This window comes from Aquarana catesbeiana, linkage group LG10, assembly GCF_042186555.1.
Source record: "Aquarana catesbeiana isolate 2022-GZ linkage group LG10, ASM4218655v1, whole genome shotgun sequence".
Taxonomy (NCBI): domain Eukaryota; kingdom Metazoa; phylum Chordata; class Amphibia; order Anura; family Ranidae; genus Aquarana; species Aquarana catesbeiana.
Genome location: NC_133333.1, coordinates 79,380,086 through 79,399,892, shown reverse-complemented (window position 1 = coordinate 79,399,892; position 19,807 = coordinate 79,380,086). Strand labels below are relative to the sequence as shown.

Genomic DNA, 19,807 nt, shown 5'->3' with positions numbered 1-19,807 from the left:
CAAAGGTGATTATTTCATCCCACCGCTGCCATCTGAAGAGGAAACAGGTAATACCCAGGTGTACTCTTTAGGTAATGCAGGAAGAACTTTTCAATGACCCGTCGGATCTGAGAGAGACTCAATGATTACACATGGAGAGTGTGCTGAGTGTTTATCAGAGTGTCTCTAGTTTATTGAAAACAAAATGCAGAGTATTTATGCAGATGGAAAAGGGTAGGGGCTAGGAGGGACTTCCTTTATGTTATCAGAATAATACACAAGTCATCTCTAGGAAACATCTGTTTCCATTCTGATTATGCATATTCTCAATAATGTATATTACAGTTAGGACAGGAAACCTATTCTTAGGCTCTGTCTTAAACCACAAACTACAAGATAAAGTCTCTTGTAAGTGAGAAACAGATGTTTGCCTACAGATAAAGACATATGTCTTCACAGAAACAGGAAGCTTGTTCTGGGAGATGGCTTAACCACAAATAACTATGTATAAATATAAATAATTTGCATAGAAATAAATATTTCTATGTAAACCAAAGATGAGTCTTGCTAAAAACTAATATATACATATTTAGAAAAACATAGGGAAATCTTTCTAAAGAAAAAGAATTGTTTTATACATTCTATTACAGGGACTTGCTTCAAGTGTAGAGCTTTAAGGACACTGCCACTCACTTTTTCTCTGTTTAAGGGCTTGTTTTGCTCATTTTTATTTAAAAGAGAGTTCAGCAAACACACAGTAGTTTCCCTCGCAGGGGTATTCAGCATTTCAAACTTTCTTCAAAACTAATGACATTCTGCCCCTCAGGCATGTATTGTGTATTGGTTTTTCACTAGACCTGGACCCTGGCAGGGTACTGCCCTGCTACACTGTATATCCATAACTCATATTCGCCAAAGAGGACTGAAAAAAAGGGGGGAGGAGAAATGAAAAGGAGGAATTCAGAAGAGCATCCATGGGAGGACATCACAGAAAGAAAGGGGCCACAGCTAGCCACCCTGGGATACATCGCCAAAGCAACACACTTACCCAAATGATGCATGCTAACACGTAGCATGAAAGGACCCCCGAGTTGCCCAGAAGAGGAGTTTAAAGCCTGCAAGGGCCCCCAAAGGGTTTAATGATGAAATAAAAAATATCAGGCGGGTGTATCTGAAAAATAAATGACAACACTAAGCTAAAAGATTGACCCTCTATACAAAAAGGGTTCTCATTGCAAACATAGTAAAAAAACATACCCCAATGCACCTTAACGGTTTTGTATCAGAAAACACATTCTTCCAGGGAAAGATGGATTCCTTATATACAGTGGAACCTCGGATTACGAGCATAATCCGTTCCAGGAGTATGCTCGTAATCCAAAGTACTCGCATATCAAAGCGAGTTTTCCCATTGAAGTCAATGGAAACAAAAATAATTTGTTCCGCATTGACTTCAATGGGATGCAATACCGCATGCGGCCAGAGGTGGGGGTGCCGGAGAGCCTTGGAAACAGCCGAAAAGACCCGAGCACACTTCAGCTGACATCGGCAAACCTCGGAAAGACCCCGTTCACGGGCCTTTCTGTGCATTTCCAAACGCCGGCGATCGGCGCTGTTCGAGACAACACTCGCAAATAGAGTAAGGATTTTTAGAAATACAGTGCTCGTTTTGCGAAACGCTCGTTAACCGCGTTACTCGCAAACCGAGGTTCCACTGTATACTAAAAAGAGAGGGTGAGGAGATGGATACCCCAAGATATTGTGTAGCTCACATAGGCATGCTCTAAATAAACAACTGTTACAAACTTGGTGATTAGAAATATACAAGACATATCAAATAATCAGGAGTTAAAAGGATTGAAATTCCTAACATAACCATATTGACATTCACCCGCCAAGGACCAAGTCTGCCTCACGAATGGAAAAAGCTGAAGCATACGGACCTCTATTAGTACTTCCACTAATCAGGGTATATTCCTGGGGCTCCATGTAGGAAGACGTAGACACTAACAGTGGGGCGCCCTGCACATCTGGCACCACTACAGACCATCACACATATCGCAGAGGACGTCATTTCCCCAGAAGATAATCTAAAGTTGTGGCGGGAGCCATATTGGAATACCCGTGATCCGGAGATCATGGTTACCATATTGGGAGACCCACAATAATATGACCAGTGGCAAAATATCGGACGATGTCTAAAAAGGAGACCGTACCTTATACTGTGTAAGGTAATCCCTGTCGCACTCCATTTGAGTGCTTCCGTCAGCGCACTGCTTCTTCCAGTCTGAACCTTCAGATATCAGATATTACAGCCCATCTATTGTAACTAAGAACCAGGTGAGACTTGCTCAGTTACACAGCTTGAACTGTTTAATGAAACACAGGTACACAGAGATATTCAAACTTCTCATCAGTAGACTGTTCAATCAGCAGGGAGAGCTGTTGGAGGAATTCCTCCCTCCCCTCTCACAGTAAATACACATAGACATGTACATCCCATAATAGGTTGTTCCCACGGCAGACAGACACAATAGAACAATGGGATACAGCCACACCTAACAAACACATAGCCACCCCCACCCCACTTCAAACCATCTAGCAATGGTCTCTGATGAACGGTGGACTTTATATATTTATATATATTCTTGAGGTCAGACTAGGGTTCTCGGTCACCCTGTGCCCCTAATAGACACAGGGTGACTTACACATAGGAGGGGCTGGGGGAGCTGGACAAGGAGCTTCCAGTGCTCTCCAAAGTAACCTAGGTTCCACAAGCCACCCCTAAAAGTGACCTCCGTCACACATCTCCCCTTTCAGCAGAAGACTAACACAAGAGGAGACCCCAGACGGGTTGACTCTGAAGTTAGTCAATAGTTTCAGTCCCCCAATGCCAATATTCACACAGTACCCCAAATAAATTGTCCCAAACAGAGCATTACTCACCCAGCCAACCTCTGCCTCTCTCAGAGAACATACCCGCCGCTGGGAAGAAGTGGAGACTGGCCCTTTTCCTGGAGACCTTTCAGCCGCTGGAAAGAAGACAGGGTGGCTGGGCTCACTTCATCATGCTGTTGGGGATCTGGGCTGACTGCCCAGCATCCCTGGTATACAGGTGGAGACTGCAGTCCCATCCACTGACAACAGGTCAAGCTGCAGTAGTGAGGTGCCAATTGCATTCTTTCCCTGGAGCTCCTGCGGAGTGGATTGTTGTGTGCAGAGGCCAGTACTGCCCTATTAGCGCTTCATCTCTCACATCATTCGCTGCAGCTAACTGTTGGGGAGGGAAGACCGTTTCCTCCACTCTGGCTGACTGTTGGGAAGGGAGGACGACAACCTCCTCTCCCTTCTCCCCCTGGATCCTGACCTGCTCGGGAGTGACCGCCACCTCTTCACCCTGGGCCTCCGGAACTGCCTTTGTTGTGGGGTAGAGGCCTTGGACCCTCTGTCCGGTTGCCAGTGCTTCAGCTGGAGAGGTTTCTTGTAACTCCACAGATGCTGCTAGTAGGAAATCCCATGTCCCTGTCAGTGTTGTGGGAGAAAGGCCGACTGCCTCTTCTCTCAGGAAGGCCGAAGCCGCTGTTGGTGCTGGGCAGAGCTCAGTAATGTTCTCCCCTGATTCTAGCTGTTTTGCTGGAGGCTCACTTGGTTGTTCTTCCTCAGCAGAAAAGTCAATAAAATCACAAGTCTCTGGAATTGCTGAAAATCCAGGGCACGGGTTGGCTGCACTTGGGCCCAGGGCCAACACTTCAGCAGGGGACTCATAATCCATAACATCCTCCGATGAATGGTCAATTAAATCCATACATTCTGTGGCTGAAGAGATGAGCTAACTGCTCCATCTCCCGTACCCTCATCCAGCTGCTGAACAGATGCATTCCTCCATTCAAGATCATCCCATGCAGAAACAGGATCATCAAGGTCAGTCAGCACTTGCTGCATCCGCCATAAGACCTCCGCATCCATACCTGTGGGCGGAGATGGATAAAGCACACTGTTACTCTGCCACATTGTCAACACTTCAGCTGGGATTTCAGAGTTGTCGCTTCCAAAGTCAGGGTCCTGTGACAGCCTCTCTAATAACAGCCCCAGGCCACCGTAGCCAAAGCCTTCTGTTGGGGTGTCGTCCGCTGTCCACGGACACACTTGGGCTACATAACAGCGGAAGGCTCTGTAGCTCTCGTCCAACCGCATCTCCTCTTGGATCAGCCTGTTAACTCAGCTTTCCATTCCTTGTGTGGTTGTCGCCCCCAAAAACACCATTCGCACTTCGTACTGCGACCAGTACCTTTCCTGGAAGGAGGAGAGAATTTTTCCCAGTTGTCACTGCTCATGGGCTAGCGCTTTCTTCCAGAGTTCCCAGTGGACAGAATCATACCATCCCAGCAGTACCTGCTCTGATACTGGTCCTCTGTGCTGTATCTGCATCTCTCGCAACCTCCTTCTGACTTCCTCTTCCATGGCGGCTGGTATCTGTACCTCCCCTCTCCTCTCCTGGTATCCAGACCCTGGATCCAGGTGGAGGTTTGGATGTCCCAGACTGCAGGAAGCGTCCCACTGCTTGCCACCAATGTAACAGAATCCCCGTCGCACTTGAGTTGAGCATTTTAATGATAGGCAACTCCTATCCTCATATTGATTAGTGGTTCCAAATTAATTACTGCAGTAGGGAACAGACACAAAAGATATGCTCAGCATCTTTCCAAATAACTGTTCTGCTTTATTATGATGCAATTGAAGGTTTCTATACACATGATTACTAGGTATCACATTAGTATTACAATTGTACATTTATGGTAACAAGGGGCGTTACATAGGCAGGCTAATTCTAATCAGGACTCAAAAGAATGTAAACTTGTACTGAAAACATTATTAGTGCCGTGTGCACAGTGAGGGCAGTGTGCAATACATACAAAATAGAATACAATTATACACAGAACTTACAAATTTCCATTACAGTCTCCTCTCTTTTGTTCAATATTTTGATCACTAACCACCCCTGCTATCACCTTTAACCTAGAACCTTCACACGCTTAGGTGGAGGTAGTCCTGGCCAAAAAGGCAAAAACTCCATTGTGGAGAAAATAATAGCTGAGCAGCTTTTTCATTACAAAATAACTTTTAATTGTGAAAAACAAATGATTGATAATACATATTTACAGAGTACTGGCTGTACACTCCTGTGGCCAGAATGGCCTTCTAGCTTAATTGTTGGCATGCTGACTTATCAGCACATGTAAACACAGACAATTCTACATAAAATGGAAGACGTACAAAAGACAAATATGTCTTCAACATGGCTAAACTACTTTTCAAATCACATTATATATATGTGTATATATATAAAGAGTGACAAAATTAGTAAAAACACAACATTTTGTCACTCTGCATGAAAATTGCATTATTTTGTATCTTTTATTTTTCATTCACTGTTTGAAATTTTCAGATGTTATTTGGGCCTACAGCCTACCATTTTATAGCGCTACACTTTGTTTTTTGTGTTTTTTTGCCATTTATCCAATTTGGTGTGTTAGCTGCTTGTAATTGGGGGTAGCGCAAGATTATCTGTTATATTTATGTATATATATCCCTTACAATTAAAGTAATTGAATCAAAAAGTACCCTAGACTGTGATTGCAAGAGGGAAACAAATCAAACACAGAGATTTCCTTAATTTAGTCATTTTTGCAGTGTATAGTGTGGATCCAGGTGACTTTTCCTTCAAGTTTTGCACAACTTGTACATGAAATAGATGCTGTATTGAGTCTCCAAACATTTCCTTATATATATATATATATATATATATATATATATATATATATATATATATATATATATATATATAGAGCGCTGGTAGATTTACAATCTACCGCAGATTAGGTAAATTTAGTAAATTGTGTGTTAGGAAGGTTAAAAGTTTGCCTCTGTTCCAGCTTGGCTGACGTTGTGTGTGCTTCCGTGCTGACCGGTGGGTGTCGCTGTTACCATTAGTCAGTGTTGGAAGGGCAACGTATCGAAGTGTATAGATGCTCCTCTGTCTCGGAGTGGTCCTTCGAGTTGCATTCTGGGCGATGGTATTTATGGGACAGACGCCATCTTCTAAGGTTAGTTTTGCAGCCACCTACTGGCCCTCCTGGCTGACAGGTATGCCTTAAGGAGCTACCTCATGGTCCTCCGATCGGGAGGCTTATGATGCTGCGGCGCAGGGGTGGGTCCAGAGGCTTGTCTGGGGCCTACCACCGCGGCCGAGGAATGGTCCTGAGCTGTCGGTCCTGTGTGACAAAGCTGGACAGCCGAGGAGATCCCAGGGAAGGACCCGTCTTGGAGAGATCACGCAGCGTGCTGGTCTATAGAGGGGCCTGGGGACTCGGTTGCAGGACGTATCCAAAAGAAGTAATTATTCAGCATAGTGTCGCTGGTTTGGCTTAAAGGTTCAGGCACTGTGACTGACTGTTCACTGCAGAAGATCTGATACATCCTGTGGCAGAGGATCGTGCAGATTTAACCCCCAAACAAGTCTGTGGCAGAGACTTTAGATTTGTGCTGCGTACTGGCTGCTAGACCGGTGAGAGAGGCCTACCAGACGAGCAAAGAGTGTATCCCATGAGGGGAATGCATTCCACATAATTATCTGAATTCTACCGGGACATTTGTTGCTAAGATCTTGTAAGAAGATATTTGAGTTTCTCCTGAAGGTTTCCTTTTCCATCTCTTTCCTGCTACTTCCTAAAGTTTGACTGTTTAATAAAGCATTGAAAATGTACTCCAGTGTTGGTGCGTGTGTCGTCCAGCAGTAAACTCAACGGAACCACTAGACCCGGTGCCGGTGAAACAGAGGGAAGCAAAGTGAAGGTAACAGACCCGCTTAAACCAGCAGCTCCACCGTGAGTTATTGCTACATGTGGGGGCGTCGTCCGGGATTTGTTGACCGACAGTTATTGCAACCCAGTGGAGTGTTTTACTGGGAGTTTACAGAGAGAGAGCTGGACTTTGAAAAAAAAAATCTTTTCAGGAAGAGGAAAGGTTAAACTGCAGGACTTTGCTTTTGAGTGCGTAGATGCTGGGCGCCAGAAGAGGCCCAGGAGTTACGTGACTGAAAGAACAAGTGGGAGGAGTTACCCTACTTGCTACCGCGTGGGACACGTGTAGTGTGCTTGGCGCCAGAGGAAAAGAGAAGCCTCGTGATCATGCTGAAAAGATCAGAGTGTGGCCATGTCTTTTCCGGCGTTGCAATCGGTTGTGGGACCCAGAGTGTTCCCTGCAAGCACCGTGATGAATACTGTGCAATCTGGAACTCTGCTCACGGATACTGGAGTTCGAATGAAACTGCAGGGGAAGTTTGTCCTGTATACCTCGGGAGATGTTGAGGGACTGGGCATGACCTGCCATCGATGTGGAGGATTGGCCGTACATCTTCGTCCATTCGGCCGATGTCCGCAGTGTGGAGAGTATTTGTTTATAGTGGAGCCACCCACTATGCCACCCCGTGTCTACCGGATGGATTGGGTGACAGGTATCGCTACAGTGGAAGCTGTTATCGCTACAGAAAGAGAGCGACGGGCCGCCACTTCGCCTGTTGCTACCGACAATATTTCAGAGAGACACTGCTGCTGCCGTCTCATCAGGAGACATTACTTTGATTCCTGAGTCCACTACACCTGTTCCTATGGTGCCTACTCAGAAGAAGGTGGGCTATGTGAAGGCTTCTCGCGGCCGTGGTTGAGGCCTACCCCAGAGGTTACCTGAGCCGGAGCTACCAGAGTCTACGCCTGAAACGGGTAAGCCATTGTTGGGGACTGTAAATAAGTATTTGCCAGCAGAAGAATTGAAAGACTCGGAAATAGAATCCATGCCGGATCTTTCCGGGAATGATGACTTGTTCGAAACCATGTCGCAAGAGCTATTGTGGTCACAAGGCGAGGATGTTGCCTCCACAATGACCCTTCCTGAATGGACTGCCATGAGTTCTGGGAAGACGTCGCCCCGTGTGGAAATGCACAGTGCTGTTGCGGGAACTTTGTCAAAAGTTATTGATTCGCTACAGACACCGGCTGGGTCTATCGTGAAAAAGTCATTAGACTCCTGTGTACCGCCTGGTATGGGAAAAGACAGATCTTTGCCAAAACTTGCTCGCTTGCAAAGGATGTTAAACAAGCATGTGGCCGCAGAGTATGGATTAGAATTCCCTTATGTGCCCCAGGATGTCATGCGGGAGATTGAAGTTAATTGGGAACTTTGGTACAATGAAGCTATTTGGGACTACTTGTCTGTGCCTAAGCCCTTTAGAAAGGCTGGATGTTCTGTCCGGATGGATGAACGTTTTAACGGATGTGTCAGGTCACCTTGAGGCTAGGTGACAGATGCACACAGATTGGGATCAGGAGTGCACCGCAAGGCAGTGGACCCTATGGCTGACTGCTGTGGATGGGAGTCCAGATATAAGGAAGGCAGGGTCGTTGGAACACCAACACAGATCCCACCGGGGTTAGAGCGTAGGATTCCCTGGGGCGCGGAGTCTAAGAGCCAGCAGGTTTTCACCAAAGCCTCTGATGGTGAGGATGGACTGGGCTGCAACTGGCTCCAGGTCGCGACCCCCAGGGTCCCCCAGCTCACACCCACAGTAGGCAACAGAAGGATAAGGATAGTAACGGAATAAGCCAATGTCGGGGCCACAAGCAGACAAGGACAACAGAGTACACGCCAAGGTTCAGGGTCACAGGCAAACAGGGATGGTCGGGAACACGCCAAAGGTCAGGGTCATGAGCAGACAGGAATAGTTAAGAACAGGCCAAAGTCGGTAACAGGAATCAGATGTAGGAAACACAGCAAGTACACACAGAGGCTAACACACAATGGTTGATCAGCACTGCTGGCTTGCAGTGCACAGGTTAATATAGGGTTCCCTGATAGGGCCTGGGGTGGGGCCATGCTTAGAGGAGAGGTTACAAAAGCAGTCAGGTGAGGGTCAGCTGGTCTCTAGAGATGAACACATGGAGACAGGTATGCTGATCGACAAACTCTATTGCATAACCATGACAGGATGCTTTGTTCATTGGAACTATGGTCGGCATATCTATGCTGATAAAGTGGTAATCTGCAGACCGGGAAAAGACAATGCTGTATATTTTATCACCACTGTAGATAAAGAAGGAAAATATGTGACTCTACCAGATCCTCGGTTTTACTGGTAATTATGGACACTAATACCTTGAAGTTAGCTAGTTAGATAGCGACAGGGCAGAGAGATCTGCGTGGTCAAGATCTACAGATCCTGTTCTGTGTTTAAATCCAAGGACTTCTGTTTGCTAGCCGGATTTCCTTTATAAGAAAAGTTCTTGTGCAGGGATGGACTCCAAAAGTACATATTCTTTCTAATATAAATCATAGGAAGAGAGTTTCATTTTAACTGAGGCTTTGCTCCTGGTGTTGCGTAGTGTGTATATATGTGTGTTTAAATATGTTTCTTTTTCAAGGATCATCGGATCATATGTATAGCTGGGAGGCTTTTCAGCAAGTTAGTTAGTGAGGTTGTGAAAAAAAAAATTATATTGTGGTTTTGTTTGCGGCTGTGAACATAATGTTTTATAGATATAAGTCTCATAATGTCTTTTAACTGTTCTTTTTTCCTCTCTCTTTGCCTATCTAAAGTTCTGAGAAACTCAAATGCTACTATCAGGCTTGATAGTTACTGTTACTGCGTTCAGGACAGACGTTGGGGACAACGTCTATTGTTGTGGGGGGAGTATGTAGCGCTGGTAGATTTACAATCTACCGCAGATTAGGTAAATTTAGTAAATTGTGTGTTAGGAAGGTTAAAAGTTCGCCTCTGTTCCAGCTTGGCTGACGTTGTGTGTGCTTCCGTGCTGACCGGTGGGTGTCGCTGTTACCATTAGTCAGTGTTGGAAGGGCAACGTGTCAAAGTGTATAGATGCTCCTCTGTCTCGGAGACAAGCTCGGTGGAGGTGGTCCTCCGAGTTGCATTCTGGGCAAGGGTATTTATGGGACAGATGCCATGACCTGCTGGCCCTCCTGGCCGACAGGTATGCGTTAAGGAGCTACCTCGTGGTCCTGAGAGGGAGGTCCACGATGCTGCGGCGCAGGGGTGGGTCCAGAGGCTTTTCTGGGGCCTACCACCGTGGCCGAGGAATGGTCCTGAGCTGACGGTCCTGTGTGACGAAGCTAGACAGCCGAGGAGATCCCATGGGAGGACCCGTCTTGGAGAGATCACGCAGCGTGCTGGTCTATAGAGGGGCCTGGTGACTCGGTTGCAGGACGTATCCAAAAGAAGTAATTATTCAGCATAGTGTCGCCGGTTCGGCTTAAAGGTTCAGGCACTGTGACTGACTGTAAACTGCAGAAGATCTGATACATCCTGTGGCAGAGGATCGTGCAGATTTACCCCCCAAACAAGTCTTTGGCAGAGACTTTAGATTTGTGCTGCGTACTGGCTGCTAGACCGGGGAGAGAGGATGCATTCCACATAATTATCTGAATTCTACCGGGACATTTGTTGCTAAGATCTTGTAAGAAGATATTTGAGTGTCTCCTGAAGGTTTCCTTTTCCATCTCTTTCCTGCTACTTCCTAAAGTTTGACTGTTTAATAAAGCATTGAAAATGTACTCCAGTGTTGGTGCGTGTGTCGTCCAGCAGTAAATTCAACGGAACCCCTAGACCCGGTACCGGGGAAACAGAGGGAAGCAAAGTGAAGGTAACAGACCTGCTTAAACCAGCAGCTCCACCGTGAGTTATTGCTACACACATATATATATATATATATATATATATATATATATATATATATATATATATATATATATATATATATATATATATATATGTCTCTTAACAATCCACAAGTCACCTGGCTTTAGTTTTAGATCCTTCCAAACTTTTAGGATCTGGAATTGGGGAGAAAACACATAAATGGGTTTGTCAAAAACCTTAAAACATCAGCAACATTCTCTGTGAGATCCGAATGCAGGACTTCAGCTGCTGAGACAAAATATAAGCAAGTGAGTAACACACTCCCAAACCAAATCCCATAGGGAGAGAGTCCAACATCCCCTTAGGGGCTTGATAAAATATAAGAAAACATTCAGGCAAAAGTTTCTAGTTTCTTACTCTACTTTATCCGCTACATTGTAGACAGTAGGGAGTGTAAAAATAAAACCTCAAAACTAGTAAGGACTCTCCTATGAAAATTATTTCCTCTGTTACTCTCTGTAGATTCTGCGCTCTGTACTTACAAACTACTTATGATAACACTTTTTTTTTTTACTGTGGCCTTTGCAGTAGCATTTGCCACTAGACATCCAGAAGATCCTGACTTGGGCATCTGGATATATCTTTTTATAATCTCTGGAAGGGATGTTCAGCTTTTGGTAACACCTTTGGTAACAGGTAAAACAAGAAGTGGTATGTTATAAAAACAACTGTGGTGAACCCTGGCTATAGCCCACGCTCATTTACTAAGGCAGCCATAACTACTTGTGACTGATGACACAGTCCATGTGCCAAGCTGGAGGGAAAAGAATGGCTGGCAGACATAAATGATCACCTTTTCCAAACTCCTGTTTCTTAAGAAGTTGCCCCCTGTGGACCACTTGTTCTTCTCATTCTGGGGTCCTTAAAGTTGAATTATTAATCCCAGCTATACTGGGCCAGAACTAGGGTGGAATCTGTGAGTTGCACAGACCCAGCAGGTGTCCGGGGCTGTAAATGCAGCATCCTTAGTCGCCTGGTCTGCTTCCATGTGTGATTTTTAATGTTAGTATGGCTACCTCAGCAAGAACCTGGAAGGCTGAAAACAGCCAATCAAATTAACTTGGCATGCTTGCTTGGTTTACCTGCCGAATTAAAAACAAACTTCTGGTTCTTGAAATGGAACTAAAAGCTCTCTATATCTCGACTATCTATATAAATATACACTCTTTTTATAGCTCACAGGCTTTGATAAAACATGGAGCTCAGCTTCTTGAGCTGGGGAAAAAGGATCCAATGACTCTAAATAAAGAGTATCCTTCTGGGTGATAAACTACATACTCAGTATGGGTATTGCCATCCTCAGTATAAAACCAGGATCAAATCTACAAAAAAAAATAATATCTGGGTCTTCAGGGAGTGTGTCCTGCACTGGGCTCACAGCAGCTGATTCCTACATCATCAATTTAACACATGTGGCTTCCTTTGTCTCCAGCCTCCTCCAATAGAGGCAATAAGGTGACTGGATTCAAATGTACGCATTTTTCATTGTCAGATTTGTACATAAACAAACAAATTCATATTTTGAACCTTTCATTAGACAAACATTTAGTTAGCTGTATATTTGCTGCGCAGAACGTGGGACCATTAAAAATGTAATATTTGACCAAAATAATGTCTAACTTTGTCTAATTGCACCTCTACAGCTCTGATATATCGGAGTGAACCCTTCATTACTGGGTCCAGCTTGCATAAATATATTACAATGGCTTGTTTTCTATCATGCTGTTTGTGTAAGAACTTCAGTTTCATGTTTCAAAAAGACAACTTTTTTCCTGGCAATATTATAATAAATGATAACAATACCCTGCGGACATGCAGAGATGTCCATAAATCCAAAATATTCTTTTGCTTATACCACTGCACTTACAAGGAAAAGGGGCACATCATTTCACAATCCACACATTCTGCTTTGGATTTCAAAAGTAAAAATAAATAAAAACAAAAGGACCAACAATCTGTATGATGGACCAGAAAGCTCTCAGTCACATCAAAAACTATAAAACAACTGGCTGCAGGTGGTATCTATCCTAACAGGGTGTGTGGACTTGATGTGATGGGTCTGTTATATTTAAGTTTTATTTATTATTAGTCTCACATCATGGACCGCACATCAAGTTATTATCAGACCTTAAGATTTCATGTTTGTAGAAAAACTTATGTATCCCATCCATCTTGGCTTTGTTAAATATTATGGCAGCTGTATTCCAAATAACAACCTCATCTTAATCTTTTTTTTTCTCTCAATAAGGGCTTGTTGTATAAATGAAAAAATTACAAAATTGTTATCCCCATTAACCTGGATTTCATTTCCAACCAAAGGTTGTCTAAACCAGTTTCAATATATCTATATTATTAATAAAATTGTTAAACTAATATTAGAAATTAATACTTAAATTATAATTTCAATATCACACCCTAATTCTAATATATTTTCAGAGATATATTTCCTTAAATTAGGACATTTTACTTAATTTTACTTAATTTCCCTTTTTTAAAGGCACTGTTTCTACTATCAAAGGATATTTAGTTTGTGTAATACACGGTTAAATGTAACCTTCATTCTACCATGTTTGGAAAACAGATTAAAAAATTATTGTGATCACATTGTTTATCATTAGATTCATTAACCCGGCACATTTTGCTATAAATGTTTTGTCTAAAAAACTGAAATTGGCATGGTGTCCTTCCAGTTTATCACTGACCTCTCATCCCAGCCACATTCTTTCAGAAGAGCGCAAATGAGAGGGTCACATCTGCATACATGACACGCACAAGAGATAGAACTAAAGGTTCCAGCATTCACACACATACACGAATATCTCTCTAAAATCTCTTACATTTTCCCATTTGTACACAACACATGCATATCATTCTCTCACTTTCTTTTAACTCTTTAAAATTTCCTTGCTTAACGTCTGCTTTCCTAATTTTGTTCTGATATCCTTTGCATCCCATGTGTCATAAACCAGATGCGACCAGAACTGTGTGACTGCGACAGAGTGAACCAACCATAAATAGGTGAAAGTAAGTTTATTAAAGTAAATGCATATGTGAAAATGTGAACACACCACCAATACAAACAGAGTGAACAAACCAAACAACCAAACAGTGATATTAAACCAACCAGCATATGTAGAAAAAGGGAGTACCAGAATCGCAGTCAAGCCAGGCCAGGGTCATAAACAGGAGATCAGTAGATGGGGGGCCAGGAGTAAACCAACAGGGAACAAGATGGAAGGGATCAGGCTGCAGGGTGCAGGAACAAATACAAACAGGTTCAGGATACAGGAATCAGGGTTCAGGTCCAGGATCAGGATCACAGATAAACAGGCTGTAGGTCAGGGAACAAGGACATTACCAGGGCAAGGAGTGTGTGTGCACTTGCCGGGTATTTATACTATAGCTGCTATCAAAGTCAGGTGATGCCTAATTGCAGAAGGTAATGCCTGCTCCACACTGCCAGGATCCATCCGTTGGTGGACGCCAGGAGACACCTGCTGGTGGACCTCAGTACTGCACGCCAAATGATAGCTATTACCAGCGGAGGAAACCTTTCCTGACACCATGTATTGTAATACCATACTTTTACATACTCTAGCTTCTATGATTCTATGATCAGACAGGCAGCCATAGTGCTCATCCCATCTTCCCTCTCTGACAACATATAACGTATTCTGTTTTAACTCTCATTACTCTGTTTTAACTTAACTAGTTGTAGTGCCTGACCCCAAATTCATCCCACAACTTAACATCAAAATGTCCCTTTCTTTCTAGTGTTAATTGTCACCCTTGATCCATCCTGCTCACATAACTGTTTCTTTAGCTGTTTACTCTGCATGATTCTTAGTCCCTGCGGACCTTGGTAACCCAGTTACCCATTGTGGATCACTGTCCACTTTAACCATTAATCTAGGGGCTCAGTATAGACGGAACCGCACCTTTGGTTTATATATAGCGCTCATCTTGCGTTTGACATTTTTGAGGGTCTCTTACCCTTCATTCCCTTACTTAATTTAATGCCCATAATGACTGGACAGTCTTCTCTACTTGTGCTTATACTCTCTTGCCTCTAAACTACTTTATATAGCAGATGTGTACTACATATACCTGTGCACAGCACTATTCTTCCCTTTCTTATCTATAACACTCCGATGGACAGTAGACAGTGACAACATAACATAACTCAAATGGAAGCAAAAGGCTTATCTCAGCTGGCTGATTATCAGAAATTCGTCTCAAGCTCTTCGTTTCGGATTCTCAGGGTCACCTGCAAAACCCCTCCTGGCTGGCTCACCACCTGAGTTGGACATTTTGATGATAGGCAACTCCTATCCTCATATTGATTAGTGGTTCCAAATTAATAACTACTACAGTAGGGAACAGACACAAAAGATATGCTTGGCATCTTTCCAAATAACTGTTCTGCTTTATTATGAAGCAATTGAAGGTTTTTATACACATGATTATGTAGGTATCACATTAATATTACAATTGTACGTTTATGGTAACAAGGGGCGTTACATAGGCAGGCTAATTCTAATCAGGACTCGAAAGAATGTAAACATGCACTGAAAACATTATTAGTGCCGTGTGCACAGTGAGGGCAGTGTGCAATACATACAAAATAGAATACAATTATATACAGAACTTACAAATTTCCGTTACACTCTCCACCTGAGTGCTTCCGTCAGCACACTGCTTTCTCCAGTCTGGACCTTCAGATATCAGATATTACAGCCCATCTATAGTAACTAAGAACCAGGCGAGACTAGCTAAGTTACACAGCTTGGACAAAAACTGTTTAATAAAACACAGGTACACAGAGATTTTCAAACTTCTCATCAGCAGACTGTCCAATCAGCAGGGAGAGCTGTTGGAGGAATCCCCCCCTCCCCTCTCACAGCAAATACACATAGACATGTACATCCCATAATAGGTTGTTCTCATGGCAGACAAACACAATAGAACATTGGGATACAGCCACACTTAACAAACACATAGCAACCCCCACCCCAATTCAAACCATCTAGCAATGGTCTCTGATGAACGGTGGACTATATCTTCATATATTCCTGAGGTCAGACAGGGGTTTTCGGTCACCCTGTGCCCCTAATAGACACAGGATGACTTACACATAGGAGGGGCTGGGGGAGCTGGACAAGAAGCTTCCAGTGCTCTGGAACCTGGGTTCCACAAACCCCCCCCGCCCAAAGTGACTCCCGTCACATACTGCAACAGCAGTTGCGGCAATCCCACAACAAATGACCCCTTTTTGGAAAGTAGACAGTCCAAGGTATTTAATAAGAGGCATAGTGAGTTTTCAAATTTGTAATTTTTCCCACAATTCTTAGGAAAATAAAGAAATTATTATTATTATTATTTTTTTTTTTTTTTACACAAAATTTTCATAATAACAAGTTATTTCTAACATACAGCATATGCATACTTTCAATTACACTCCAAAATACATTCAGCTACTCCTCCTGAGTATGGCGATACCACATGTGTGCTACTTTTTCACAGCCTGGCTACATAGAGAGGTCCAACATGCAGGGAGCGCCATCAGGCTTTCTAGGAGCATAAATTGCACATAAAATTTCCTAACGACCTATCACACTTTTGAAGGCCCTGGAGCACCAGGACAATGGAATTACCCCCAAAATGACCCCATTTTGGAAAGCTAACACCCCAAGGTATATTCTATGAGGCATAATGAGTCTTTTGCACGTTTCATTTTTTTTCCACAAGTCTTTGGAAAACGTGGAAAGAAAATGAAAACATATTTTGCGCCGTGCACAAGGACAACGCATGTGACCGGCTGTGATTGGACACAGCCAGTCACGTGGTAAAGTGACAATTTTTATTGGCTCTTTACACTGATCTGGGATGGGCTGCATCCTGAGGGACACGTCTCATCCCCGATCGCTGCACTGTGGGCCCCCGGGGGCCCGCAGGAGCACCGAGAAGCCCAGGAGGTCATGTGATGCCCACCCGGAGGGACAGTGTGTTTCTGCGGACGTCATATGACAATGCCAGGTATGGAAGTGGTTAACCACTTCCATACCAGGCACTTAGACACCTTCCCGCCCAGGCCAATTTTCAGCTTTCAGCGCTGTCGCAATTTGAATGACAATTGCGCGGTCATGCTACACTGTACCCAAACAAATTTTTTATCATTTTGTTCCCACAAATAGAGCTTTCTTTTGGTGGTATTTGATCACCTCTGCGGTATTTATTTTTTGCGCAACAAATAAAAAAAGACCGAAAATTTTGAAAAAAAACAAGTTTTTCTTTGTTTCTGTTAAAATTTTTTGTAAATAAGTACGTTCTCTTCTTCAATGACGGGCACTGATATGGCTGCACTGACGGGCACTGATACGGCGGCACTGATGGACACCGATGAGGTGGCACCGATGGGTACTGATGAGCACTGATAGGTGGCACTGGTATGCGGCACTGATGGGCACTCATAGGTGGCACCGATGGGCACTCATAGGTGGCACTGATGGGCACTTGTAGGTGGCATTGATTGGTACATATGGGTGGCACTGATAGGTGGGCACTGATGGGCACAGATGGGCACTGACAGGTGGCACCGATGGGCAATGACAGGTGGCACTGATGACACTGATTGGTGGCACTGATAAAACTTATTGGTGGCATTGCTGGACATAACTGAAACATAATGGTGACAATCAGTGCCCATTTGTGGGCACTGATTGGCACAGATTGGGCACATGTGGATGGCCATGGGGTACATACCTGGCCATCCACATGTTGCCCCTTCCCTGGTGGTCCTAGTGGCGATCTCTGGTGGTCCAGTGTGGTGATCTGAGGGGGGGCTGCGCTGATAAACAATCAGCGCAGACCCCCCCTGTCAGGAGAGCCGCCGATCGGCTCTCCTCTACTCGCGTCTGTCAGACGCAAGTGAGGAAAAGCCGATCAACAGCTCTTCCTATTGACATCGTGATCAGCCGTGATTGGACACGGCTGATCACGTGGTAAAGAGCCTCCGCCTGGAGGCTCTTTACCAAGATGGTGGAGCGGTGTGTCAGGCTGACACACCGCTCCACCGATCGATGTGATGCGCGCCCCCGCGGCGGCATGTTATCCTGCTGGACGTCATATGACGCCCAGTCAGGATAACGGAACCACTTCCCGGACGTCAATCCACTATAGGCCGGGCGGGAAGTGGTTAAAGAGGCCTGCCCCCTGCCAATCCTAGTTGGGGATTGGTCAGGGCTACTTACCACACCCCAGACAGCTCCACCTCTCTTCCCCTCCTCTGTTTCCAGAATCTTCTGAGCCAGAGGGAGGTAACCCAGCCAAAACTAAACCGCTCCCCAGCTCCCAGATCAAAACAAACAGGGCTAGGCCTGTCTTTATTTACCTGCACTGGTCAAAAATCTAACTCTAGGGCGTGACCGGATGTGATCAAGGCAGCACACATCTCTTCACAGCTCCGTCTATCCTGACTAAATCCGCTGTATTGGAGCGTTTTTACCCGGGCATAAACAGGACCGGCATCTGGGGGAAGGTTGGAGGAACGCAGGGATGCAGTCATCTGCTTCTAAAAAGCTGCAGAATGCCCACAAGGATTAGCGCCAAACCCGATCCACTAAGGAGACAGCCCGAGACTCCGCCCCCGCCATCTTGTCTTCTCAGAAAGCCGAGCAGCGCGCCAAACACACAGGGGCCAAGATGGCGCAGACAGGAGACGCAGCAGAGCTGAGTGCTGACACTGACCCAGCAGAGGACCAGCTACTAGCGGTGGACACGGAGGCGATCACCAGACCAATCCTGGAAGCCATTAACGCTAGTTAAGTCGGAACTTATGGGGAGGATAGATCATTTGTCATCTGAATGCACATTAATCAGACATGACCTTGACAAAATCAGAGGCAGGCTCACAATGGAGGAGGATAGGGTCTGCGGGGTTGAGGATACATCTCACATTCAGAGTACCCACATTTCCAAACTCCGGGACCTGGTGAGCTCCCTTCAACGCAGAGCAGATGATGCTGAAGACCGCCAGAGAAGAAACAACATCAGGGTGGTTGGCCTGCCAGAGGGAGCAGAGGAAGACAGGCCAGTACTGTTTGCTGAGGCATTTTTTTACAAATCTGCTCTCTCTGAAAGATTTACCCCCCACTTATGTAGTAGAAAGAGCGCATAGAGTCCCTACTGGTAAAAGAGCCCCAGGAGCCTTCCCCAGACCATTTCTGGTCCGGTTCCTGAACTACAGGGACAGGGACAGGATTTTGGCGAAATCCAGAAAATCTACAGAATTGAAATATCAAAATACCAGGGTAATGCTCTTCCCCAATTTTTCTGCTGCCACGCAACAACAACGTCGCTCCTTTAATGATGTCCGCAGAAGACTCTGTGAAAAGGAGATACAGTACAGCATGCTTTACCCAAGCAGGCTCAGGGTACAGTATAAAGGCAATGTGAAGTTTTTTGATAATCCTGTAGATGCCTGTGACTGGCTGGACAAGGAACTTTCCTAATTGCAGACTGCACAGGGCGCTCTTTGATTGCAGGCAGCCTGAGTAAGGAAGATTCAGGATTCGGTTTGCAGGTTATGGATAGATGCATCTGACTTACCATAAGGTTTTGTGGCACACAAACAAGAGTATTGCTGCCTAAAAATTCAACAGGCACTACTTTACAGAGGCATAATTGATTACCTGCAAATATCTCATCCAAATAAGGAAGGCTATATGCAAATCCGACACAAGATGGAAGTGCAAACACTCTGGAGCCCCTTGTGTATCGAGGTGCAGGACACGGATTGCACTTTTCAGGGGTTGTCATTACAATCTTGAGGATTTTTGTCTCTTTCTGCTTGGCCCTGGATTTCAGGGGCTTCCATTTTCAGTTTTACCTGTAACACTGATGTCCTGAAGAGTGTTAATTTTCCTGGCCATCTTGTCCAGTCTCCCCTTTTTTTTTTTTTATTCTACTACTTTTTTTTTTCTCTCATGTTTTCATTTTACATCTTAATTTCATACGTTGTACCTTCACGATCCGAGTTTTGAGGGTTCTTCTTGCAGCTTTACA

At 44.6% G+C, this 19,807-nt stretch overlaps 1 long non-coding RNA gene across 2 annotated transcripts in view; it reads right to left on the bottom strand.

Annotated features, from left to right (window-relative positions):
• Positions 1-19,807, bottom strand: part of LOC141110745 (uncharacterized) — a 46,827-nt gene that overhangs the window by 8,035 nt on the left and 18,985 nt on the right. For both annotated transcript variants that reach the window (XR_012236331.1, XR_012236332.1), the window contains one exon: positions 1,028-1,150. This is a non-coding gene — a long non-coding RNA (uncharacterized lncRNA). The remainder of the gene's footprint in view (positions 1-1,027; positions 1,151-19,807) is intronic.